Below are 26,083 nucleotides of genomic sequence, written 5' to 3'. Positions count from 1 at the left end.
TGTACTACTGATGTGTCTACCTTACCTGAAAAGTCTCTAGGTAACTCTTATGGGCTCACGGACTTATCACAATGCTATCCTGCAAAAAATTACAGAATAATTTCATTCTATAGTAACCTAAGGAAATCCTATTTTTAAAGCTGTATGCATGTAATAAAACTGTATACATGGCCCTAATTGAATTTACTTTTCAAGGTAATCAATCACTTGAACTATGTTTAAAAAAAAAAAAAAAAAAAAAAGAGGCTGGGTGCAGTGACTCACGCCTGCGATCCCAGCACTTTGGGAGGCTGAGGTGGGCGGATCACAAGGTCAGGAGTTTGAGACCAGCCTGATCAATATGGGGAAACCTTGTCTCTACTAAAAATACAAAAAAATTAGCCAGGCACGATGGTGCGTGCCTGTAATCCCAGCTACTTGGGAGGCTGAGGCAGGAGAATTGCTTGAACCCGGGAGAAGGAGGTTGCAGTGAGCTGAGATCATGTCACTGCACTCCAGCCTGGGCGACAGAGCAAGACTCCGTCTCAAAAAAAAAAAAAAAAAAAGATAATGTCATCTTTACCATAAAGCTGCCTTTTTGCTAAAAAAACAAGAGAAGGAACTACACATATAATCTACAGGCCTAAAGCAGAGTTCATAAAATCTGACAGGTAAAGAGAGCTTACTTTTCTTTGCTTCCCTTGCCAAAGTAAAAATTCATAAAGCACTCAAATCTATAGCCCCAAGAGCAGTTTATAATCAAAATCTCAGAAGAGCAATGGAAATTGTATTAGATAAAATGTTCATAAGTATTTTTAAAAATCAAACATAACTACTATATAAACAAACAGATTAAAATAAACAACTGATATTGCCACTGATTCTATAAAGCACTTCATGGCTTGCATTAACCATGAAAATTTATACAAGGCTTTGCACGTGATTCAACTCTGGACACAGAACCCATTGAGATACGTTAATGTCCTAAAACACCCCTTTCACTACATAAGCTCTGAATAGGCTTAAAACAAGCACAGCCTGTGGGTAGCACTGTAGAATTTGGAGCTAGATTTTACTGTCCCCACCAAGTTCAGCCAGCCATAGAGCAACAAATCAAAGTTCCCATAAGCACATTGCACCTGCAAGACTTAGGTATACTCCAAGTCAAATATTTGCAATTTTTTCATCCCAAATCTGCACAAATGAAAAAATGCAGATCACAGTGCCAGACTTCTATATCTTCTCATAAGACAAAATGATCTGTAGTTTTACTCCAACATGCTCCATATCCTAACATGTACTGAGTCTCTAATATGATCATATGCCACGAACTGCTAGGAGTTTGCATACATTATCTCTAATCCTCATAACAAATCCCATTCTGTTGATGAGGAAACTGAGGCCAGAGAGGTCAAAGTGACTTGTTCAATATCATAAGACCAGTAAATGGTGGAGATGGGGTTTTAAATCTAGTCATGCCTGGCTCCAAAGCATCATCTCCATGAGCCTTCTTCAGCTAACGTCACTAACCGCAGCACCAGTTCACCTCTATCGAAGTAAATTCAAGTGCTGATTGTCTGAAATGATGACACCTGAGAAAAATATCACACCTAAAATGGTAGCACAAGACCCAATACTTCACAACAAGGAGATGCAGTTATGTCCTTTAGAGTAACTAGTTTTAAAGGCTATGGTTCAAAATACAAGACAATCCACTTTTTTTTCCTGTTGTCTGTCAACTGACTTCTTATAACAAGGGAAATGAAACTCAAGAGTATATTCACATTTTTTTTAGTAAAATTATCTAAAACCCCTGAGAAAAGGGTGACTTCAAAAATTATAGTTTACCTCTTTGTTAGGCTTCAGACATTCAAAAACAAAATCACATCAGTAGCATTACTAATCAACTTTTTTTTTCTACAGACTTGAAAAGTATTTTCTTACCACACTACGAGATTACTTCCCATACTTAGAACAGAAATGGAAACAGCTCTGGGTGTCACAAATCAGATCTTGAGACCACAGTTGCAGAAAGTAGGTGCTGTTTTCCCTTGAGTAGGAGCTACTGATCTGAAACCTCCTAAGGGAAGGGTGTCTGAAGAAGAGTGTTGGAGAAACTAAAGCAAGCTGTTTGCATTAATGAGAGTGAACTGCTGGCACCACTACTCCTTAAGTGTTTCACTGCTATGCAATTGTTTTCCAGCTTCCAAGTTCTGAATCTGGCAGGGAGAGAATGCTGTTCTCACAACCGTATGTGTTATATGATCAGCTGCTCTATGATGTGTGGGTGTTTAACTAGGTAAGTGACTGGTTTAGAAGAGGTTCTGCAATACTAAATCAAGGAAGCACACTGTCCCCTAAGATTTTAATGGTCTGTCAGTATACTACCAAGTATATACAAAGAAAAGTAACCTATTTGCAACTCTGAAATGGTTTGGGTTTAGAATAGCCAAATGATTTCACACAGTAAAACTTCAGGCATGACATGAACAAAAAATGTAACTTGTAATATAAGGCACTGGCAGCATGTTTATGAGATAATAAAAACGGCAATATTTGCAACTTCAGCATGCTTTCAAACTTCTGGATACGCTGCATAATTATTAGAATAAATGCTATTCTTCAGGTGTATGGAACAGGTTCTATAGGCAAGATTCCAAGGCTCCCTTGCCTACCAAAGTGTCAGTTAATATCATAAACTCCTTAGCTTCTCAGAACCCCACCCCCCAACCAAATGCAAAAAATATGAAGGTCTCAAAGGATTCTTTAAGTGAAAAAATGTCAGAATCGTAAGCTCCTAGAGAACCGGTACTGTGCTTAAAGTTACTACCCATTCCAACACTATCACAAGCTGGAATAAATATCTCTTGATTGCAATACGACCAAAAGGCAAAAGCTGGGTGCAGAGTAATTTAAACAAAAATAGCTGATATTTATCACCTGCTTATTGATAGATGGTGCAAAGTTCATCCTAGGTTCCAGATTCTAAATATGAAGGCTGAATTCCGTAACCACAATTAAAATCCTTCCATTAAAACAAAATTTCCAAATGAATGATTTTGATGGCACCATCACCATTGAGACATGAAATCACAGTTAACAAAGCTGAAAAAAAAATCCTTTTTATGGAGCAGGTACACCGTTATGAGAATGCTATAGCCTTCTTTTAAGAGATCAGATCAACTTCAGCCAACACATAAAGATTCAGTATAGGCATTATAAAACAGACCTTGGACTTTGCTGTTGAAATTTGCTACATTTAGAATCTGGTGCCAGGAACATACATTACCAATTGGTCAAGTCTAAGCAAATTATTTGGACTCTAGCTTTAACTATTTCTGAAAGACTCTCACATACATTTCCTTTTTACAGTAAGACAAGGAAATGATAATTTACAAATATCTAACTTATCCTAATCAAAGAACAAAACACAAGGTTACATGCATAAGCTACTTTGTTGTTCATTGCTCAGGGCCAGACAATGTAACTCTAATCCTTAAAAGCAAAAAGAAAAACAACTAACCAACTAAACAAAACACACAACCCAAGCTCCTTTCACTTTTGCGTAACGTAGATCTTAACCTGAAGTCCGAGGACTAGCTTCAATTTGACTGTAGTGGCACACAAAATGTGTCTATTTAATGGAGAAGATGGTTCTAAAGACTTCCATGACCCCAAAGATTACTAACCACTGAAGACAGGATCACTAAAACTTAGTGAACAGTTTAAACAAAATTATACTAAAGATATTATCTATCTGAATACTGTGCACCGTCCTGATATAAACAACCAAGCTGCCTGCCACCACTGATAATCAGTGGCAAGCCCCACCCACAAAACAGCCCCACTCGGCAACATCACCTGTATTCAGCTCAGACACCACACATCCCAGCAACAGCAGCTCCTCAATCCCTAAGCACACACATGTTGTCAACAAAGCATGTGCTAGTTGCCATTCCCAGAACAATACGGGCCTGGCCATCCTCTGGAAAAAAAAAAAAAAAAAAATCCCGTTCTTTCTTGAATACTACCCTACTAATACACTATGCCTTCATCATAGATCCCAAACATTACAACAAAATAGGAGAAACTTGCACATACCATATCTAATTAACTGGGAAAAAAGCATCACTCAGGTGTTCCTGAGGGTCCACGGGAGATGCACGTAAGGGAAACATTATGATAATGATGCTTGAACACGGGGACAATCTGGGGGCAAAGGCAGACTCACGCAGGAACACCCCGAGAACGTGGATGTGGAAAGCACCCTTCTCCAAAGGCACAAGCACATTCCTTTGATTGGCACAAGCCATTTCTGACAATGGATCCCGGTGACAGGGGCTGCTCAGCAATCAGGAAGTGAGTGTATGAGTGTGTCTGCGTGTTGTGGGGGAGGGATGCTCTAGTTGTGATCAAAGCTGGACCTTTTCAGAGAAGGTCTCGAATCCTGAAGACAGACTTCGAGGTGAGGCAGGGGCATTTATCATTTCTACTGGAGACATCCCTCGACAATGAACATGTTACGTGGAGATGTAACGGGGGTGTCACTACCTTTGGTGTCTCCGAGCTAAGAATCTTCAGCAGAGTCTGATTGGAGGGGAGGAGGAGGTGGGGGTGGAGAAAGGTCTGCATTACCCACTGGTGTGAGCGTGGGGCGGCCGGTGGCGGGTGTACATCAGACGCATTTTATCTGCTAGCGGCACAATACTCCCGGGGGTTGGAGGTTTAGGCGCAACCGCAGGGCGGGGGAGGTAGTGGGTGCAAGCCACCAGCTGCAGGGTAGGAGAACGCTCGCAGGAGGACCGGTGCAAATCTCCCCTCGGCCAGCTAACCCGTGCCGCCCCAGCCTCCCCTCAGGCCTCGGGGCGAGCGGACCCGCTGCAAAACTGCAGCCAAGCCCGGGTCCGGGAGGGAGGGGGCGAAAGGGCAGGAGCTGGGCACCCTCTGGGCACCCTCAGCACAAGCTGGCTGCCCGAGGAGCTCAGCGCCCGGGGCCTCCCAGCCGGATGGAGGCTGCTCCGGCCTAGCGCACGCAGCTGCCTCGGCGAAGGGTTACGCCGGCCCCCGGAGCCCGGGCCGGCCCGGCGGGCGGCGGAGAGGAAGGGCTGCCGGGGGCGCCGCTGCGACGGTGGCGAGTGCGTGGGGGAAGGGGCCCTTACTCACCCGGGCCGGCCGCCTCCGCCTCCGCCGCCCCGGCCGCCGCCTCGGCGGTCCATCCTTGCGGCGGGGGCCTGCAGCCGCGCCGCTCGAGTCACAACCGCCGGCTGGGCCGGCCCCTCCCCCCTGCCCAACGTCTGTCCTCAGGGCCGCTCCTCAAAACCCGGCCTCGGCCGCTGCCGCTGCCGCCGCCGCCGCAGCGCTACGTGGCCGCCGCTCCGACGTCTCGCGACTCCCTTCCCAGCGCGCGAGGGCGAGCGGGGCCGGCGGGGCGGGCAGCACGGGGCGGGCGGCAGGGGAGGGGGTGTGCGTGTGTGGATGTGTGTGCCGGAGGGGGCAGGGAGGGAGGCGAGCGGCTGCGAGGGCGCGCGCGCGCGCCCGCGGCCCCTTCCCTCGCCGGCCCCCCCGCCCAACAGGGATCCCGACACCTCCCTCAGCCCGCCCCCTCGGCATCCCGGCCGCTGGGAGCGGCGGCGCGCATGCGCAGCCCTCGGGCCGGCCCGGGCGCACCTTTTCTGCCTCCTGCCACATTGTGAGCGCTCCGCCGCCCAGATAACCGCCGGCTCCCCGCGCCACCCCCGCCCTTTCCCACTCCGCCCACTCCCGGCGCCCAGGTAAAGGCGAGAGGTGCGCATGCGCGGCGCTCTCCGTGGGTTGGGGGGCGTGGTTGCTGAAAGGAAGCCAAAGCGCACAGTTCGGGGGATTGTAGCAGGGGCTACTGTGGGATTCCACAAAATAGGCGCGCATTAGGATGGGGGAAGGTAAAGTGAAGAAAGGGGCCAAAGTAGAAAAGTGGGTCGATGTGAGATTTGGAAGTAAAAGAGACTTTGACTAAAAATTTAACGACTGCTGACCTCCTTGTTCCTGAAGGGCAGTGGGAGTGACAGGGGACAGAAATCAGCTCGGCAGCATGCAAGCAGTAGTGGTCATTCGCCATATGAATGGTACCGCTAAAAACTGGAACAGTTTCAAGATTGCCAGGGTGCTCAGAAAAACAGATTTAGAACCTCGCCTGTCCTGTGGCCAGGAATAGGGAAGGGGATGTGTGTGCTTGAGACCTACAGCTGCTGCGGTAAAGGAAGCCTCCATTGTATTACAGTATTATGACTAATTAGCTATTAATCATTAATATACTAAATGGTACTATTAGCTAACAAGGTAGCATTTATCCGAGTTCAGAGCTGAGAGAGTGTCCGTAATTGAAAGTGTTTAGGGTACAGGGAGAGGAAATGTACCTGGCAAGGTGAAGGTCTGTGATGGAAAAGACCCAAGACAGCAACTCTGAGGTCAGGGTTCCCTTTCCCACCGTAAACCAAACTTCCCTGAAGTTGTCCAAATCCTATCTTTTTTTTTTTTTTTTTTTTTTTTGAGACGGAGTCTCGCTCTGTCACCCAGGCTGGAGTGCAGTGGCCGGATCTCAGCTCACTGCAAGCTCCGCCTCCCGGGTTCACGCCATTCTCCTGCCTCAGCCTCCCGAGTAGCTGGGACTACAGGCGCCTGCCACCTCGCCCGGCTAAGTTTTTGTATTTTTAGTAGAGACGGGGTTTCACTGTGTTAGCCAGGATGGTCTCGATCTCCTGACCTCGTGATCCGCCCGTCTCGGCCTCCCAAAGTGCTGGGATTACAGGCTTGAGCCACCGTGCCCGGCCTCCAAATCCTATCTTAATTGGAACTCCTTCCATTATTAAAAGCACACTTAACTAATGTTCTTGTGCTAAGGCTGACCCCAATAGCACATAAACATTTTCTTTTTCTTTTTTTTTTTCTTTCTTATTTGAGACAGGGTCTCATTCTGTCACCGAGGCTGGAGCGCAGTAGCATGATCACAGCTCACTGCAGCCTCCTCCTCCCACGCTCACATGAGCCTCCCATCTCAGCCTCTGGAGTAGCTGGGACTACAGAAGTGTGCTGCCTCACCTGGATAATTTTTAAATTTTTGTAGAGACAAGGTCTCCCTATGTTCCCCAGGTTGGTCTCAAACTCTTGGGTTCAAGCAATCCTCCCACGCCAGCCTCTCAAAGTAATGGGATTACAGGTGTGAGCCACTGTACCTAGCTGACATTTTCAATACACATGCAGCTACTTTTCCCTAAAATAGCACTGCTATGGTTTGAATGTGTCCCCCAAAGTTGACATGTTGGAAACTTAATAATCCCAATGCAAAAGTGTTGGAAGCTGGGGCCTAATAAGAGGTTATTAGGTCATGAGGGCTCTGCCCTCATGAATGGATTAATATCATAAACAGTGGGTTAGTTATCTCCAGGCCGGGCGCAGTGGCTCATGCCTGTAATCCCAGCACTTTGGGAGGCCAAGGCAGGTGGATCACTTGAAGCCAGGGGTTTGAGACCAGCCTGGCCAACACGGTGAAACCCATCTCTACTAAAAATACAAAAAAAAATTAGCTGGGTGTGGTGGCATGCACCTGTTATTCTAGCTACTCAGGAGGCTGAGGCATGAGAATCGCTTGAACCTGGAAGGCGGAGGTTGCAGTGAGCTGAGATCGCGCCATTGCACTCCAGCCTGGGTGACAGAGTGAGGCTCTGTCTCAAAAAATAATAATTAATTAATTAATTTAAAAAATAAACAGTGGGTTTGTTATCTCAAAAGTGGGCCTGTTATAAAATCAAGTTTGGACCCCTTTGCTCTGTTGCTCTCTCATGCACTCTTTTGCCTTCCTGCCTTCTGCTAGGGGATGATGCGTCAAGAAGACCCACACCAGATGTGGGTACCTTGATATTGGATTTCCCAGCCTCCAGAACTGTAAGAAATAAATTTCTATTCTCTTTAAATTACCCAGTCTGTGGTATTCTGTTACAGCAACACAAAATAGACTGCAACAAGCACCCCACTCCCGTGACCCAAAATCCTGAAGGGAGTAAGATGACCTGAATCTGGGACAAGGTTAGGGAAAAGATTGAAACTTTCTAAGCAAAGGGGTCCAAGAGCTGACTCTGTCCTTGACCCCTTCCCAGAATAGATGCTTGACTTTTATTACATTTGGTCTCTGGACTCCAGGGATAATTTTGGCAACTTTGGGTCATGTTTTTCAATAATGAGTTTTTTTTCAGTGAATAAACACTAAAAACGATACCATATTTCAGCAGGTAGAGAGAAAATCTTCAGGTCGAACAGGAGGAAATAAGCAGAAGTAATAAAAGGAGAGATAGATTCAATGTGAGAAAGAACATGGTATCCATAGGGGCTGGTGAGCCTGGGACATCTCAGTGAGATCAATGTCTTGCTTTGCCTTCTTAGACATTTGATCCATTCCCCACCCTCTGCTAGTCAGAGCTATCCAGCTTGGAAGAGGGTGTGCAGAGTGATGGCTAATGAATGAGGTGACTTTCCCAGTGTCTGTGACTCTTCAACTCTCTGAAGGGTTCCTAGTAACTAGGTATGGTTTTTGCAGGGAGGTTATGTCCATTATCTCTTTTTCTTTTTCTTTTTTGATGAAGTCTTGCTCTTGTTGTCCAGGCTGGAGTGGCGCTATCTCAGCCCACTGAAACCTCTGCCTCCTGGGTTCAAGTGATTCTCCTGCCTCAGGCTCCCAACTAGCTGAGATTACAGATGTGCACCACCACGCCCAGCTAATTTTTGTATTTTTAGCACAGACGGGGTTTCACCATGTTGGCCAGGCTGGTCTTGAACTCCTGACCTCAGGCAATCCACCCGCATCAGCCTCCCAAAGTGCTGGGGTTACAGGCATGAGCCACTGCGTCCGGACTTATGTCCATTGTCTTATCAGACCTTCCAACAACCCTGCAAGGCAGACAGGACAGGTATTATTCCCAATGAAGGAAATTCAGGCCAAGGAATGTTTAATGGCTCAAGCAAAGTCACCCAGCTCAGTAAACAGTGGAGCAGAGCCAAAGCAGGCCCCAGCCTCCCTGACTCCCAGCCTGCTGGTCTTTCAGAGGCTTTGACAGGCCCACTCTGAGAATCCGCCATTTATTCCCATGGAGTGAAAACAGGTGCCCTTAGCATGTGATGGAGAATAATTCTAACATTCAGTTCTCCTTCTCCATCTCCTTTATTCAATGTTTTTTCCTTCTTCTTTCTTTCTCTCCCCAGAAGCCTGGGACTTGCCTCTGTGATCTGGTGCTTTGGAGGACCTTGGGCCTCAGGGATAGCAAGGTCCCTTTCTGGAGATTTCAGTTCCTCTGCCCGCCCTCCTTTACCTCTTTCTCCTCACACATCTGTCCCAGGTAGAGGGTGAGGGCTGCCAAGCAATGTTACCACTTGACAGACCACAAGAGGGCTAGTTCCAGTGCCTCCCTTGTTCAGCTGCTGACACTGCAGCTTGGCAGTCATTGAAGGCAACATTTAGCTCCCACATCTGACCTGATTGGAAGATCAGGCTTCTGTCATCCTGGTTTCCTGGCCTTGGATAGTTCTTCACTAACTTTTAAGGCAGTGGGCAGAAAGCAGCAGAACCCTGTTTTTTCTTTTTTGGGTTTTTTTGTTTTGTTTTGTTTTTTGAGACAGGGTCTCCCTCTGTCACCCATGCTGGAGTGCAGAGGCGCCATCATAACTCACTGCAGCCTTGACCTCCTGGGCTCAAGCAATCTTCCCACCTCAGCCTCCTGAGTAGCTGGGGACCACAGCTGCTTGCCACTGCACCTAACTAATTTTTGTATTTTTTCGTAGAGATGGGGTTTTGCCTTGTTGCCCATGCTGGTTTTGAACTCCAGAACTCAAGCAATCCGCTGGCCTCAGCCTCCCAAAGTGCTGGGATTATAGGTGCGAGCCACTGAGCCTGGCCAGAACCTGTTTTTTTGTTTTTGTTTTTTGTTTTTGTTTTGTTTTGTTTTGAGGTGGAGTTTTGCTCTTGCTGCCCAGGCTGGAGTGCAATGGCATGATCTCAGCTCACCGCAACCTCTGCCTCCTGGGTTCAAGCGATTCTCCTGCCTCAGCCTCCCGACCAGCTGGGATTACAGGCATGCGCCACCATGCCCGGCTAATTTTGTATTTTTAGTAGAGACGGGGTTTCACCATGTAGGTCAGGCTGGTCTCGAACTCCCAACCTCAAGTGATCCGCCCACTTTGGCCTCCCCAAATGCTGGGATTATAGACATGAGCCACCACGCCCAGCCCAGAACCTGTTTTTTAATTTAAAATTCTTATTTAAAAGTTCTGTACATTTTGAGAATTCTTAAAACCTTCACGCATTTAATTTAAACAGCAGCAGAGATATCTGGTTCCTGGTAAAGTGAACAGGATGTCTTGATACAAGCTCCCTGCTCACTGCATTTCCTCACCTCCTAAATTCCTAGGGCTGTACCTCCAGTGAATAATAGTTTTTACCACCTGTACATATACAGGGTCAGTGGCCATGGCTCCTTGCTTGCCCATTAACTAATATCACATCCTACAGCACCAGACTTAGAGCCAGAGCCCTGGTCATGGCCTCCTAGGTTCTCATACTTGACCTTTACTCAATCATTTCACCATTTAGGCTTTATAAAAAGGGAAGACTGGTCGGGTGCGGAGGCTCATGCCTGTAATCCCAGCACTTTGGAAGGCCGAGGCGGGTGAATGACCTGAGGTCAGGAGTTTGAGACCAGCCTGGCCAACATGGTGAAACCCTGTCTCTACTAAAAATACAAAAATTAGCCAGGCGTGGTGGCATGCGCCTGTAGTCCCAGCTACTCTGAGGCAGCTGAGGCAGGAGAATCGCTTGAACCTGGGAGGCGGAGGTTGCAGTGAGCCGAGATCATGCCACTGCACTCCAGCCTGGGTGACACAGTGAAACTCCATCTCAAATGAATAAATAAATAAATAAATATGGGGGAGTTATAGGGCTATTAGGGTCCTCCAGATCTGATACCCAGGATTGTAACCTAAAGACTTGAATATGTTCATTAATACATTGCAATTTCATTCCTTTCCTAAGAATTACTATCCAAAGATCATGCCTAAACCCTTCCTACAAGAAATTGCCCCTTTTACAGAATGAATAAAGTTGTCCTAGATTCCCGTTTCTTTTTCTCATATCTCTAAGTGACAGTATCCGGAGACGGCTCAGAACGCTGGAGTTTTGGTTTTTTGTCATAGGGCTTGTGTGTATATACGCATGCACGCACAAGTGTATGTATATGTTCATTCTTAAAGGGATATGGGTCATGGGCACCTTCACTCTGTGGCCCCCCACCTCCCACCAGCCCTACTTGAATTTTAGTAAATAGTAAAATAAATGCCAGGACCAGGCACAGTGGCTCACTCCTGTAATTTCAGCACTTTGGGAGGCCAAGGTGGGTGGATCACCTGAGGTCAGGAGTTCGAGAGCAGCCTGGCCAACATGGCAAAACCCCATCTCTACTAAAAATACAAAAATTAGCCGGGTGTGGTGGCACACACCTGTAATCCCAGCTACTTGGGTGGCTGAGGCAGGAGAATCGCTTGAACCCGAGAGACGATGTTGCAGTAAGCCAAGGTCGTATCGCTGCACTCCAGACTGGGCGACAGAGCAAGACTCCATCTCAAATAAATAAATAAATAAATAAATAGAAAAAAAAAGAGAAAGAAACCCCATTTCTACTAAAAATACAAAAAAATTAGCCAGGCCTGGTGGCAGGCACCTGTAATCTCAGCTACTTCAGGAGGCTGAGACAGGAGAATCGCTTGAACCTGGGAGGCCCTTGCAGTGAGCTGAGATTATGCCACTGTACTCCAGCCTGGGCAACAAGAGTGAAACTCCGTCTCAATAAAAATAAATAAATAAATAAAATAAAATAAAATAAAATAAAATGTCAGGATGCCTGGAAGAACAAAAGAGTACGTACTAAGAGGCCAGATATGTAAGTGCAGCTGTAGTGATAAGGAAGCCACTGGGATAGCCAATGTCACATAGGTCTAAAGTTTGGTTTTAGCTAGAGTTTTCTTCTACCCTAATACCGCCCCCATGTCCTCAAAGCGAGCATTGCAGCAATCCTGGACTGCAGCCAGAAGCTCTGGTCTCTGTACATCAGCTTCTCCATTTGAAACAGCTCAGAATTTGAATTTTGACTACTCTAGTGTTAACATCAAAATGCATTTTATGGGCCGGGCACGGTGGCTCACACCTGTAATCCAGCACTTTGGGAGGCCAAGGCAGGCAGATCACGAGGTCAGGAGATCGAGACCATCCTGGCCCACGCGGTGAAACCCTGTCTCTACTAAAAATACAAAAAATTAGCCAGCGTGGTGGCGGGTGCCTGTAGTCCCAGCTACTCAGGAGGCTGGGGCAGGAGAATCAATTGAACCCGGGAGGTGGAGGTTGCAGTGAGCTGAGATCTGGCCACTGCACTACAGCCTGGGCGAGAGAGTGAGACTCCATCTCAAAACAAACAAACAAACAAAAAGCCTACAAAAAAATGCATTTTATAGTGTTAGAAAAACATATTTATGTGGCAATTTCTACACATCTTTCTTCTGCATTGCTTCATTTAATCCTTCTCTCAATCCTGAGAAGGAAGGACAGAAAATGTTGTTCCCACTGTTTTCCACTGTTTGGTTTTGGTTTGTTTCCTTTCTTTTTTTTTTTTTTCTTTGAGACAGGGTCTTGCTCTGTCACTCAAGCTGGAATGCAGTGGCATGATCGTAGCTCACTGTAGCCTTGACCTCTTGGGCTCAGGTGATCCCACCTCAGCCTCCCAAGTAGCTGGGACTACAGGCACATACCACCATGTCTGGCTAATTCTTTTCTTTTTTTTTTTTTTTTTTTTTTTTGAGACGGAGTCTCGCTCTGCCGCCCAGGCTGGAGTGCAGTGGCCGGATCTCAGCTCACTGCAAGCTCCGCCTCCCGGGTTCACGCCATTCTCCTGCCTCAGGCTCCCGAGTAGCTGGGATTACAGGCGCCCGCCACCTCGCCCGGCTAGTTTTTTGTATTTTTTAGTAGAGACGGGGTTTCACCGTGTCAGCCAGGATGGTCTCGATCTCCTGACCTCGTGATCCGCCCGTCTCGGCCTCCCAAAGTGCTGGGATTACAGGCTTGAGCCACCGCGCCCGGCCAATTCTTTTCATTTTTAGTATAGGCGAGGTCTCACTATGTGACCAGGCTGGTCTCCAACTCCTGAGCTGAAGCTATCCTCCTGCCTCAGCCTCCCAAAGTGCTGGGAGATCTGGCCCCTGTTTTTTTTTGTTTTTGTTTTTGTTTTAATGAGATGGCATCTCATTCTGTTGCCCAGACTGGAGTCCTGTGACACGATCACAGCTCACTGCAGCCTCGACCTCCCCAGGCTCAGGTGATCCTCCCACTTCAATTTTTTTTTTTTTTTTAATATTTTAGTAGAGACAGAGTTTTGCCATGTCGCCCAAGCTGGTCTCGAATTCCTGGGCTCAAGGGATCTGCCTGCCTCAGCCTCCCAAAGTGCTAGGATTACAGGCAGGAGTGATCCACTGCACCTGGCCCCTTGCTGTGTTTTGTTTTGTTTTTAACAGCAAATAAAAATGCAGTCTGGATTTTAAGGGCCACGCAGCAAGAACTAAAACGTGGGTCTCCAAGGTCCAAGTCCAACACTTCTCTATGACACCCTACTGCAGCCCTTTGCTGGATACCATACAAAGCAAACTGAGCAGATGTGGTCTCTGCCCTCTGAAAGTTTGGACTCAAGTGGACAGCCACGATTCTGGCAAACATAAAAGGACAAAGTGATGTAGTGTCAACTCACATACGCAATAAATGAGTTAAATAGATAAGGAAAGGCATGTTTACCTGGTCTACTGATATTTTTTAAATTCCAGTTGAGTAGAGAGCAATGTTAATAAGACTAAGGTTCTGGGCCAGTCCCATTTCTGCCTACTTGCTTTGCACCTGGAAAAATATTTGTAACTGCATGTAAACTCTTTCCCCTCCTCGTCTTCAACAATCTGTAAACTTTCCCTGAGCAGCTACCAAGTGTAACACAAAGTGGGAATGAAGGACCATTAAGAAATCATCTCTGTGCCATACGCGGTGGCTCACACCTATAATCCCAGCACTTTGGGAGGCCAAGGCGGGTGGATCACCTGAGCTCGGAAGTTCGAGGCCAGCCTGGTCAACATGGTGAAACCCCCGTCTCTACGAAAAACAAAACAAAGCAAAAAACTAGCTGGGTGTGGTGGCATGCACCTGTAGTCCCAGCTCCTCAGGAGGCTGAGGCAGAAGAATCGCTTGAACCCAGGAGGCAGAGGTTGCAGTGAGCTGAGATTATGCTATTGCACTCCAGCCTTGGAAACAAAAGCGAAACTCCATCTAAAAAAAAAAAAATTCATCTGTGCCCTCGAGCAACTTCTTTAACCATTTGCCTAATTCCAACCACTGGGATGAAAATGTATATCCTGTATATACCATCTCTACTGCTGGAAAAAAGGACACGTCAACTGAATACCCATCCTATTTTTAGAGGGCCTGAGATTCATCCTTATCCATGCAGGACAGTTGAGTAGGACAATGAAGAGGTGGACTTCTGAATTTTGGAGAAATTGGTCTTATCCTAGAGAAGTGAGGCCACCACCCACCTGCAATAGCTTCGCTTCCTGGATCCCTAAGCAAAGGTAGAAGGGAACCCTGGGGTTAGGTAGTGTGGGCAAAGACCAGCAGCCAGAGAATTCCCTATCCTCCTATCTCAGAGCAGACTGTTGCAGCCCTCAATTCATCCTTTGGGGGTTCTGCCTCAGGCTCTGTCTCCAGTAGAGTGATCTAAGGATCTAAGGCAGCGAGGCCCGAATGGTGTTTGAGTCTTTAAAGAGACTCACAAATCCTTTTAAGCAGCAAGCTTAATTGTTGTCTGTAATTGATGTGACATATGCCCCAGAGGCACGCACTGAGGTTCAATTGAGATGGTTTTTTTAAAAAAATTGGAATTAATTAATTAAAGAAGGCAGCTGCACGGGCCTGGTAGTTGGTGCCAAGCTCTGTAACCCTAAACCAGCCAACCAACCCAACTGGCCTCACCACCTGAGGAACAATCCCTGCAGCTCTCATGGAGATGAGATGGGATAGAAGTGCTGGGAAACAGTGCAGGGAAGGGGGCTTGCAAGGGGGAATGGCGGGGCTCAAGGGACCCACTCTTCACTTTCATGATCCCCCAAAGACTTAGCTCGTGAGAACTGTTTGGGGGGAGTAGGTAACTGGGGAAAGGGGATGGGAAATTCAAATGGAAGTATGTGAGGGGCAGGTGAGATTTTGGGGGAGGGGAAGCCACGGGGCTGGAATGGAAGGGGAAGGGGTTGGCAGGTGTGAGAACGATAAAGCAGCTCAGGTAGGAAACGGCAGGATCCGGGGGTGGAGAGACCTATGGGCGGAGCTCAGAGGAGGTGGAGCCTGGGTGTGGGGGCGGTAACATGGTGCCTGAGGCCTCAGCACTCAGAGGAGGTGTTAATTAAACCCCTTACCTGAGGTCGTTAACAAAGCTGTGGCAGCTTTTCCTAGGAGTTGGGTTAATAACAATAATAATAACAATTAACGATAATGAGACCTTATCTGGAGAAAGTTGTTCCTAGAGATTGTAGGCATTAACTCATTAATTCCCCTGGCCCCTGAGGGCCACCTTTTCCTAAAAAGCAAATGATGCAAGCAGACACAGACAATTCTTGTGCACCTGAGGACAGAACTGGTGTCCTGTGGCCAGTCCACTAGGCCTGCTGCCCTTGGCTGGCTGGGTTAGTTCATTTACACAGGAATAACATCCGGAGTTCCATTAGGGCATCATAAACTGTTTTAATTTTTTGCATTATCTAAAGATGCCTACACAACTTTGATGTTGAAAACTCGGCCAGGAGCGGTAGCTCATCCCTATAATCTCAGCACTTTGGGAAGCCAAGGTGGATGGATCACTTGAGGCCAGGAGTTCGAGACCAGCCTGGCCAACATGATGAAACCCCGTCTCTACTAAAAATACAAAAATTAGCCAGGTGTGGTGGTTCACGCCTGTAGTCCCAGCTACTCAGGAGGCTGAGGCACGAGAATCGAGAATCGCTTGAACCTGGAAGGTTCAGCGTGAGTGACTACTCCAGCCTGAGTGACAGAGTAAGACTCTGTCTAAAATAAAATAAAAAATAAATAAAGGTACTATACAACGTATACTGTATATTGCTGCCTTTGATATTTGACTGGAATAATGATGATGACTTTCTCATCTACCAGATGTGAATACAAAGTCTGTCTTTGGATTGGTGCATATACAATAATTTGTAGTAATTGCTGCTATGTTTAACTCTGCAAGGCCAGCCACAATTGGCACTAAGGTTTGCTCAAGGCTTTTGGAGCAACCTCTATCCCATGTGATTCCCCCAATCTAAGAAAACCCGTTTTTTCACTCCCCTCAAGCCTTTGCTCTAAATTTCCCTTCTTGGTCCGCCTGGGCAGATGCCTGAAGTCTTGCCCCATCTCTAGCGGAGGCTCAGCCAATTAGGGCCCCGCCATACAGTATGAGGGGCATTTCCAGGCCATTCTTCACTGCAGCATATTGTTCAGGCTGGTGCTCTCAGGTGGGGCTTGAGTTGAGTTTCCTTCCTTCCTTCCTTTTTCTTTTCTTTTCTTTCTTTTTTTCTTTTTTTGACAGAGACTCGCTCTGTCACCCAGGCTAGAGTACAGTGGCGCGATCTCGGCTCACTGCAACCTCCGTCTCCCAGATTGAAGCAATTCTCCTGCCTCAGCCTGCCGAGTAGCTGGGACTATAGGCGTGCACCATGGCGACCAGCTAAATTTCGTATTTTTTTTTTTTTTAGTAGAGTCGGGGTTCCACCATGTTGGCCAGGTTAGTCTTGAACTCCTGACCTCAAGTGAATTTTTAAATTTTCTGTAGGAGTGGCAGTCTCACTATGTTCCCCAGGCTGGTCTTGAACTCCTGGGCTCAAGCAATTCTCCCACCTTGGCTTCCCAAAGTGTTGGGATTACAGGCATGAGACCCTGCACCTGGGCAACACCTTTTTTTAAACAACAGCGAAAACAAAACCTTAATGTACTTAAACAGAATGGTGGTCCTTAGGTCATGGGGCGGGGGCATGATGCTGTCCATTAATGAAAGGGCAGGTGAGATCTAGAGCAGGAGCTAAGCCTATCTGAATCTCAGAGCTGGGCAGCAGAAGAATCTATGTTATGAAATAAGAGGGACCAGTCCCCACTCTTCTGACCTTAGGCCCCTCCCCTATTCCTTTAGAATCATAGCCTTTCTTCTCTTACCTGTATTACTACAAAGTCATCTGTAAGAAGGTACTGGAACTTTCAGGGCTTGAATAACAATCTGCCTTATAGGTTGCATCAGAGAACATACAGTAAAGTATTATTTGGTGAAGTTAGGGAATGGAGTGTTCTCGTTAATCAAATAATCTGGTTAACAAAGTAGCACTCAACATTTAATAATATTTGAGATATACTTATACAGGTTGAATATCCCTAACAAAATAATCTGAAATCCAAAACACTTCTGGTTCCAAGCATTTGGATAAGGGATACTCAGCCTGTACTAAAATTATTTGCTGTTTATCTGAAATTCAGATTTAACAAGGTGTTCTGTATTTTGTCTGGAAACCTTACTGATACAGTTTAGATGTCCTCTCCAAATCTCATGTTCAGCTATAATCCCCAGTATTGGAAGTGGAGCCTGATGGGAGGTATTGGGGTCATGGGAGCAGATCCCTCATGGCTTGGTGCTGTCCTCACCATAGTGAGTTCTCTCGATCCGGTTGTTTCAAAGTATGTGGCACCGCTCCCCCCCAACCCCTACCCCCATCAGTCTTGGTCTTACTTTTGCCATGTGACAAGCCTGCTCTCACTTCACCTTCTACAATGAGTAAAAGCTCCCTGAGGCCTCCCTAGAAGAGGAGCAGATGCTGTTGTCTTGCTTCCTGTACAGCCTACAGAACTGTGAACCAATTAAACTCTTTTCTTTATACGTTATCCAGTCTCGGGTACTTCTTTATAGCAATGTAAGAACAGCCTAGTGTCTGGGCACAGTGGCTTATGCCTGCAATCCCAGCACTTTGGGAGGCTGAGGCAAATGGATTGCTTGACCCAGAAGTTCAAGACCAGTCTGGGCAACATGACAAGACCCCGTCTCTACAAAAAAAAAAAAAAAAAAAAAAAAAAAATTAGCCACACCTGGTGGCATGCACCTGTAGTCTAAGCTACTTGGGAGACTGAGGTGCAAGGATCCCTTGAGCCTGGGAGGTGGAGGTTGCAGTGAGCCAAGATTGTGCCACTGTACTCCAGCCTGGATGACAGAACGAGACTCTGTCTCAAAACCAAACCAAACCAAAAACAAACAAACAAACAAAAAACCAGAAAGAACAGCCTACGGCCCAGCATGGTGACTCATGCCTGTAATCTCAGCACTCTGGGAGGCTGAGGTGGGTGGATCACCTGAGGTCAGGAGTTCGACACCAGCCTGGCCAACATGGTGAAACCCTGTCTCTAAATACAAAAATATATACAAAAAATACAAAAAATTTAGCCAGGTATGGTGGCACATGCCTGCCTGTAATCCCAGCTACTTGGAAGGCTGAGGGCCGAGAATCGCTTGAACCCAGAAGGTGGAGATTGCAGTGAACCGAGATCATGGCACTGTACTCCAGCCTGGGTAACAGAGAGACTCTGTCTCAAAAAAATAATAATAAAATAATAAAAAACAAAATAAAAAAAGAACACCCTAGTACATTTTCTTGCAGGTCCATTGCTAGGAGAACCATATCTACTCCTTGGGAGTTCTCCAGAGGAAATAATCAACAGGAGGGAGAAAGATACTCTGCTAGCTTCAGATTCATTAGTACTAGGAAATGGAGAGACAGGAGGTTTAATGTATTAGGGAAGCAAGGGATCCAGAACCAGGTGCCCACTGACTCAGAAGCACTGGGTGCACTGGTAAGATGTTGCAAAGTCTGGCCGGGCGTGGTGGCTCACGCCTGGAATCCAGCACTTTGGGAGGCCAAGGCGGGTGGATCACAAGGTCAGGAGATCGAGCCCATCCTGGCTAACATGGTGAAACCCCATCTCTACTAAAAACACAAAAAATTAGCTGGGTGTGGTGGCGGGTGCCTGTAGTCCCAGCTACTTGGGAGGCTGAGGCAGTAGAATGGCGTGAACCCAGGAGGCGGAATTGCACCACTGCACTCCAACCTGGGGGCGACAGAGCGAGACTCCGTCTCAAAAAGATGTTGCAAAGTCTTTGATTGGCCTCCATGTCAAGTTAAACAGTTCTTTCAGAGATCTCAGGAAAGAAAGCCTAAAACAAAATATCATCTACTCTTTAATGTTATCCAACACCTAGACAGAATCCCACCGTAAAGTGGGAAAAGATGGGCAGCTTCTAGACCTCATTTCTCTATGCCAACAGAGAGGAAGCAGGGTCTGAGCACAGTGCTCATCCCTGTAATCCTACCACTTTAGAAGGCTGAGGCAGGAAGATTGCTTGAGTCCAGGAGTTTGAGAACAGCCTGGGCAACATAGCAAGACCCCATCCCTACAAAAAAAAAAAAAGCCAGCATGGTAGTACACATCTGTAGTACCAGCTAGTCTGGAGGGTGAGGTGGGAAGATCACCTGAGCCTGGGAGATGGAGGCTGTAGTGAGCTGTGATCACACCACTGCACTCTAGCATGGGTGACAAAGTGAGACTCCATCTTTTTTTTAATTATTATTATACTTTAAGTTCTAGGGTACATGTGCACAACGTGCAGGTTTGTTACATATGTATACATGTGCCATGTTGGTGTGCTGCACCCATTAACTCGTCCTTTACATTAGGTATATCTCCTAATGCTATCCCTCCCCCCTCCTCCGTCCCCACAATAGGCCCCGATGTGTGATGATCCCCTTCTTGTGTCCAAGTGATCTCATTGTTCAATTCCCACCTATGAGTGAGAACATGCGGTGTTTGGTTTTCTGTTCTTGCAATAGTTTGCTGAGAATGATGGTTTCCAGCTGCATCCATGTCCCTACAAAGGACACGAACTCATCCTTTTTTATGGCTGCATAGTATTCCATGGTGTATATGTGCCACATTTTCTTAATCCAGTCTGTCACTGATGGACATTTGGGTTGATTCCAAGTCTTTGCTATTGTGAATAGCACCACAATAAACATACATGTGCATGTGTCTTTATAGCAGCATGATTTATAGTCCTTTGGGTATATACCCAGTAATGGGATGGCTGGGTCAAATGGTATTTCTAGTTCTAAATCCTTGAGGAATCGCCACACTGTTTTCCACAATGGTTGAACTAGTTTACAGTCCCACCAACAGTGTAGAAGTGTTCCTATTTCTCCACATCCTCTCCAGCACCTGTTGTTTCCTGACTTTTTAATAATCGCCATTCTAACTGATGTGAGATGGTATCTCATTGTGGTTTTGATTTGCATTTTTCTGATGGCCAGTGATGATGAGCATTTTTTCATGTGTCTCTGGCTGTATAAATGTCTTCTTTTGAGAAATGTCTGTTCATATCCTTTGCCCACTTTTTGATGGGGTTGTTTGTTTTTTTCTTGTAAATTTGTTTGAGTTCTTTGTAGGTTCTGGATATTAGCCCTTTGTCAGATGAGTAGATTGCAAAAATTTTCTCCCATTCTGTAGGTTGCCTGTTCACTCTGATGGTAGTTTCTTTTGCTGTACAGAAGCTCTTTCGTTTAATTAGATCCCATTTGTCAATTTTGGCTTTTGTTGCTGTTGCTTTTGGTGTTTTAGACATGAAGTCCTTGCCCATGCCTATGTCCTGAATGGTATTACCTAGGTTTTCTTCTAGGGTTTTTATGGTTTTAGGTCTAACATTTAAGTCTCTAATCCATCTTGAATTAATTTTCATATAAGGAGTAAGGAAAGGATCCAGTTTCAGCTTTCTACTTATGGCTAGCCAGTTTTCCCAGCACCATTTATTAAATAGGGAATTCTTTCCCCATTTCTTGTTTTTGTCAGGTTTGTCAAAGATCAGATGGCTGTAGATGTGTGTATTATTTCTGAGGGCTCTTTGTTTTTTTTTTTTTTTTTTTTTTGAGACAGTTTCGCTCTTGTTGCCTAGGCTGGAGTGCAATGGTGCGATCTCAGCTCACTGCAACCTCCACCTCCCAGGTTCAAGCAATTCTCCTGTCTCAGCCTCCCAAGTAGCTGGGATTACAGGCGCCCACCACCACACCCAGCTAATTTTTTGTATTTTCACCATGTTGGTTAGGGTGGTCTCAAACTCCTGACCTCAGGTGATCCACCTGCTTCCCAAAGTGCTGGGATTACCACCGTGAGCAGAACAATGGCCCCCCAAGGATGTCCATATCCTAATCTCTGGAACCTGTGAATATGTTACTTTACATGACAAAAGGGACTTTGCAGATGTGATTAAAGATCTTGAGATGCAGAAATTATCCTGGATTATCTGATGGGACCAGTGTAACCACAAGAGTCCTTAGAAGAGGGAGGCAGGAGCTTCAAAGTATGTGACTATGGAAGCAGAGATTAGAGTGATGTGACTGCTGACTTTGAAGGTGGGAGAAGGACAGGAGTCAAGAAATGCGAGCAGCCCTAGAAGGAACACAACCCTGCTGACAGGTTGACTTAAGCCCAGAACTGTAAGGTAATGGATTTGGGTTGTTTTAAGCCACTACATTTATGGTAGTTTATTATAGCGGCTGTAGGAAATAAATTTGGTTCCCCGTTGTTTACAGGGAAGTCTGAACGGCTTTGCAAGGCACTCGAGGGCCTCATGCTATCTGGCCCTTGCCTACCCGCCTGGCTAGCCTGGTCTCTCCACTCACTCCCCCGGGGTTTGCACATGGAACTTCTCCAGCATCCTTAATAGGCCATGCCCTTTCTTACATCGATGCCCTTGCCTGTGCTGTTTCTTCCACCTGGAACACCCTCTCCTTATTTGTTTTTTTTTTTTTTGAGACGGAGTCTCGCTCTGTCGCCGGGCTGGAGTGCAGTGGCCGGACCTCAGCTCACTGCAAGCTCCGCCTCCCGGGTTCCCGCCATTCTCCTGCCTCAGCCTCCCGAGTAGCTGGGACCACAGGCGCCCGCCACCTCGCCCGGCTAGTTTTTTGTATTTTTAGTAGAGACGGGGTTTCACCGTATTAGCCAGGATGGTCTCGATCTCCTGACCTCGTGATCCGCCCGTCTCGGCCTCCCAAAGTGCTGGGATTACAGGCTTGAGCCACCGCGCCCGGCCCCTTATTTGTTTATCTGGCAAAATCCTCATCCTTTACATCTCAGCTCAAACAGTACCTCCTCTGTGAAGCCTTTCCTATTTCCCCCAAAGGGACTTAGGCCTCCTTTTCCTGTGCCTCCGCTGTGTTTTACATCCACTCCATTTAAAGCAGCTCCTGTACTTTAAGGAGCTATTCATTTGCTCACTGGACTGTAAGCTGCGTGAGGGGATAGGACCTCCCTTTTCACCTTTGGTCTCCCTTAGCACCTGGCGTCCTCAGCTCATCAAATAAAGGTCCCCAGGGACATGAGTTCTTACCCTGCCTACCAGGATGCCCTGGACTGGAATATGCAACCCCTCCAGCTCCACCTCTCCATCAGTAACATGCATTAGGTCAGCCATCCCTTCTCTTCTCTAGTAAGAGATAGGGACAAAGGAAATCAGAAATGGAAGTGCTTTGGGTTCAAAAAAGAAAAAGGTGCTTATCAAAGTTTTGTAATCTTTCTTTTATTTTCTCAAAAAAAAATTTTTGAGACAGGGTCTCCCTTGTTGCCCAGGCTAGAGCGCAGTGGCACAATTTCAGCTCATTGCAACCCCTCCCTCCCAGGTTCAAGCGATTCTTGTGCCTCAGCCACCCGAAATACCATGCCTGGCTAAGTTTTGTATTTTTAGTAGAGACAGCGTTTCACCATGTTGGCGAGGCTGGTCTTGAGCTCCTGACCTCAAGTAGTCTGCGCACCTCAGCCTCCCAAAGTGCTGGGATTACAGGTGTGAGCCACCATGCCTGGCCAAAGTTTTGTAATATTTCCTTCCCTTCCCTCTCCCTCCTTCCCTATAATGTTTCCTCTCCGAGTATCAATCCCTTTGGGAAATGGATCTAGAGACAAACTTCATGAAGACAGGAACTGTGCCTGCTTTGTACCCCATTGTATCCCCAGCATCTAGCACTGTTCTTTGCTCTCAGGTGGACTCTCTGGTGTTAGTTGGTGAAAATCTTAGAGGAGGCTTTCTCGCATTCTTTTTGAGACAGGATCTTGCTGTGTCGCCCAGGCTGGAGTGCAGTGGTGTGATCATGGCTCACTGCAGCCTTGACCCTTGACCTCCTGGGCTCAAGTGATCCTCCCACCTCAGCCTCCCAACTAGCTGGGACCACAGATGCACACCACAATGCACAGCTTTTTTTTTTTTTTTTTTAATTCTTTGTAGATATGGGGTCCCACTATGTTGCCCAGGCTGGTTTTGAACTCCTGGGAGCTCAGGTAATCCGCCCACTTTGGCCTCCCAAAGCATTGGATTTACAGGCATGCGCCACCGTGCCCGGACGTCTCACAATCTTTAGGTTCATAGTTTCATCTCTCTAAGATGCTTGCTGATGTTGGATATCATCTTGAATGAAGGTTTCCTCACAGTCACTACATCCAAGTAACTGAGTTCCATGGTATTGAGTAAAGCGTGCCTTCCAAGCCTCCGAATTCCCTGAGGGCTCTCCCACGACATAGCCAGACACAAGGTTCCTTTCCAGTAGGAATTCTCTGATGTTGTAGAATGTGATTACTCCACTCAAATAAAAGCTTATGCACACTTATTACACTTAAATGTTTTCTCCAGTATGAATTCTCTGATGTTTAATGAGAAGCAAAAGGCAAGTGAAGGTCTCAGTAAAGGCCTGTTACACACCCAGCCCTGTGCTCAGTGTTCTGAGGGACTCCCAGATGGACGGCCTGGGCTCTGCCCTCCAGACATTTACAACCTGGCTGGGGAGACAAGACTCATGTGCTGTGTTACACAGCCAGAGAACATGAGACATTATGTAATCATATCAAGCCACGTCGTTTAGTGAAATTAAATGGGAATTGGGAGAAATGAGAGTTCAGCCAGAGCTTATCTGAATAGGGAAGGGGGCATAAAGGACTTTAGACTTTAGCTGAAAGCATGGTAAGATTGCGTCTGGAAGATAAAAGGGGAAGGGTGTTCCAGGCCGTGGACTCCAGCAAGTACAAAGACATTCTCCTGCGGGGACTCACTGTTTTAGACTCTGAGGGAAAGCAAGAAAGTGAGAGGAAAAGAAGAGAGGGAGGGAGGAAAGAAAAAAGGAAGGAAGGGAGAGAGGAAAGGATTTGCCCTTTGATTTAGGAAACTTCCACAAACTTTGTGCAGCAGCCTTTGAAAATTTTATTTCTCAGCTGGCCGCCATGGCTCACGCCTGTAATCCCAGCACTTTGGGAGGCCAAGGGGGGCAGATCACATGAGGTCAGGAGTTCGAGACCAGCCTGGCCAACATGGTGAAACCCCATCTCTACTAAGTACAAAAAAATTAGCTCGGTATAGTGGCATGAGCCTATAGTCCCAGCTACTTGGAAGGCTGAGGCAGGAGAATCGCTCGAACCTGGGAGGCAGACGTTGCAGTGAGCTGAGATTGCACTGCTGCACTCCAGCCTGGGTGACAGAGCAAGACTCCATCTCAAAAAAAAAAAAAAAAAAAAGAAAATTTTCTTTCTCCAATGCCTTTCTCCCTTCAGTAATCGAGTCACTTTCACTTTTCCCAGGCACACCTAAAAAGGAATTCTTTACCGCTGTGCTGCGTATGTATATCCTCCCTCTGCCCCGGCCTTCTTGGGATCCATTCCAGTTCCATGACCAGGAATGTTACCCTCAGCCCAATGTGCCTTGGTGACAAAGGCACCAAGTGGGGAGAAAACCCCACTCAGGAGAGGGCCCTCGGAGAGCACCCAAGCATGCCCAAACCCTGTGTCTTCTTCTTTTCCCTATCACATCCTCTAAAAATTGTCCATAGGGGATGTTGACAGTTATAGTGAGGGTCATCAAATCCATGGCTTTTTACTTATATCAGTTTTGTAGGAGTTTTTATGGAGCATTCAGAGTAGAGAATACTTTATAACTTTTCCTTGTTTTCTCCATTCTGCAGAGGGTAGCAGACAAGCAAGAGGGTGGAACTTGCAGCATCTCATCTTGGTGAGACAGTTGGAAGACTTTTCTGCCAATTATAGTGGTTAAACACTGACTCAGCCTCAAACAACTGCATGAGGGGTCAGAGCCTTCATTCGTGGACAAGTTTCAAAAACATGGGAGCACTACCTGTCATGGGCAATTTAGTCAGAACAGAAGAGAATAGATCACACCCAACAAGACAGAAAAAGCTGCTTTCTGGAGAGGGCGGGAGCTAATATTTCCTAACATGGTGAAATTGTGAAGTGCTTTTTGCGGCCCTTCATAATTTCATCATCCAAAGGGTTTGCTTTTGGAATTCCTAGACATTTAATTCTGTGCCTGCTTCCCGTGTCACTTCCAGAGGACACTGAATTTGGGAAGAGGGAGACTTCACCAATGGTGGGAAGAACAGACTGGGGTTGGCGCCCTTTTAGGCTTGCCATGTGAACATCCTCCTGGAACAGTCTCCATTCTCTCCCAGCAAGGCACACTCTGCTCTGTGAAGAACCCAGGCAGGAAAAAAAAATCTATGAGGCCACAGTGGAAATGCAGCTCAGCAGGACTGTCAAGGACTCCAAAATTGTCCCATCTGACAACTTACCACATTCTATTTTGTTATTTTGTTATTTATTTATTTTGAGATGGAGTCTCACTGTTTCCCCAGGCTGGAGTGCAGTGGCGTGATGTAGCCTCACCACACCCTCCACCTCCCAGATTCAAGCGATTCTCTTGCCTCAGCCTCCTGAGTAACTGGGACTACAGGCATGCACCACCACACCCAGCTAATTTTTGTATTTTTAGTAGAGATGGGATTTGGCCATGTTGCCCAGGCTGGTCTCAAACTTCTGACTTCAGGTGATCTACCCTCCCTCCTCAGCCTCCCAAAGTGCTGGGATTACAGGCATGAGCCACTG

The 26,083-nt window shown here is 46.7% G+C and overlaps 2 protein-coding genes and 1 long non-coding RNA gene across 8 annotated transcripts in view; 1 reads left to right on the top strand and 2 right to left on the bottom strand.

Annotated features, from left to right (window-relative positions):
• The window catches only part of ZNF652 (zinc finger protein 652), a 72,803-nt gene extending 67,449 nt beyond the window's left edge, over positions 1 to 5,354 (bottom strand). The window contains exon 1 of the mRNA XM_050765662.1: positions 5,143 to 5,354. The gene's annotated coding sequence lies outside the window, so the exon portion shown is untranslated. The remainder of the gene's footprint in view (positions 1 to 5,142) is intronic.
• SNF8 (SNF8 subunit of ESCRT-II) overlaps positions 1 to 26,083 on the bottom strand; it is a 576,904-nt gene that overhangs the window by 413,029 nt on the left and 137,792 nt on the right. The window contains exon 1 of one of the 5 annotated variants that reach the window (XM_050765708.1): positions 17,808 to 17,811. The exons of 3 other annotated variants lie outside the window; for them this stretch is intronic. The gene's annotated coding sequence lies outside the window, so the exon portion shown is untranslated. Of the gene's footprint in view, positions 1 to 2,701; positions 2,706 to 17,807; positions 17,812 to 26,083 lie in introns of those variants that run through there. One more of the 5 variants, XM_050765709.1, reaches the window with a different exon arrangement.
• LOC126939901 (uncharacterized) lies at positions 4,388 to 9,648 on the top strand. Of its 2 annotated transcripts, none has more exons than XR_007720484.1 (3): positions 4,388 to 4,444; positions 7,826 to 7,896; positions 9,208 to 9,648. It is a non-coding gene; the product is annotated as an uncharacterized LOC126939901 (long non-coding RNA). The 2 variants fall into 2 exon arrangements; XR_007720483.1 differs by lacking the exon at positions 4,388 to 4,444 and adding an exon at positions 5,616 to 5,750.

Source organism: Macaca thibetana, chromosome 16, assembly GCF_024542745.1.
Source record: "Macaca thibetana thibetana isolate TM-01 chromosome 16, ASM2454274v1, whole genome shotgun sequence".
NCBI lineage: Eukaryota > Metazoa > Chordata > Mammalia > Primates > Cercopithecidae > Macaca > Macaca thibetana.
Note: the sequence above shows the minus strand (reverse complement) of the source record. Positions and strands in the feature narration are given on the sequence as shown.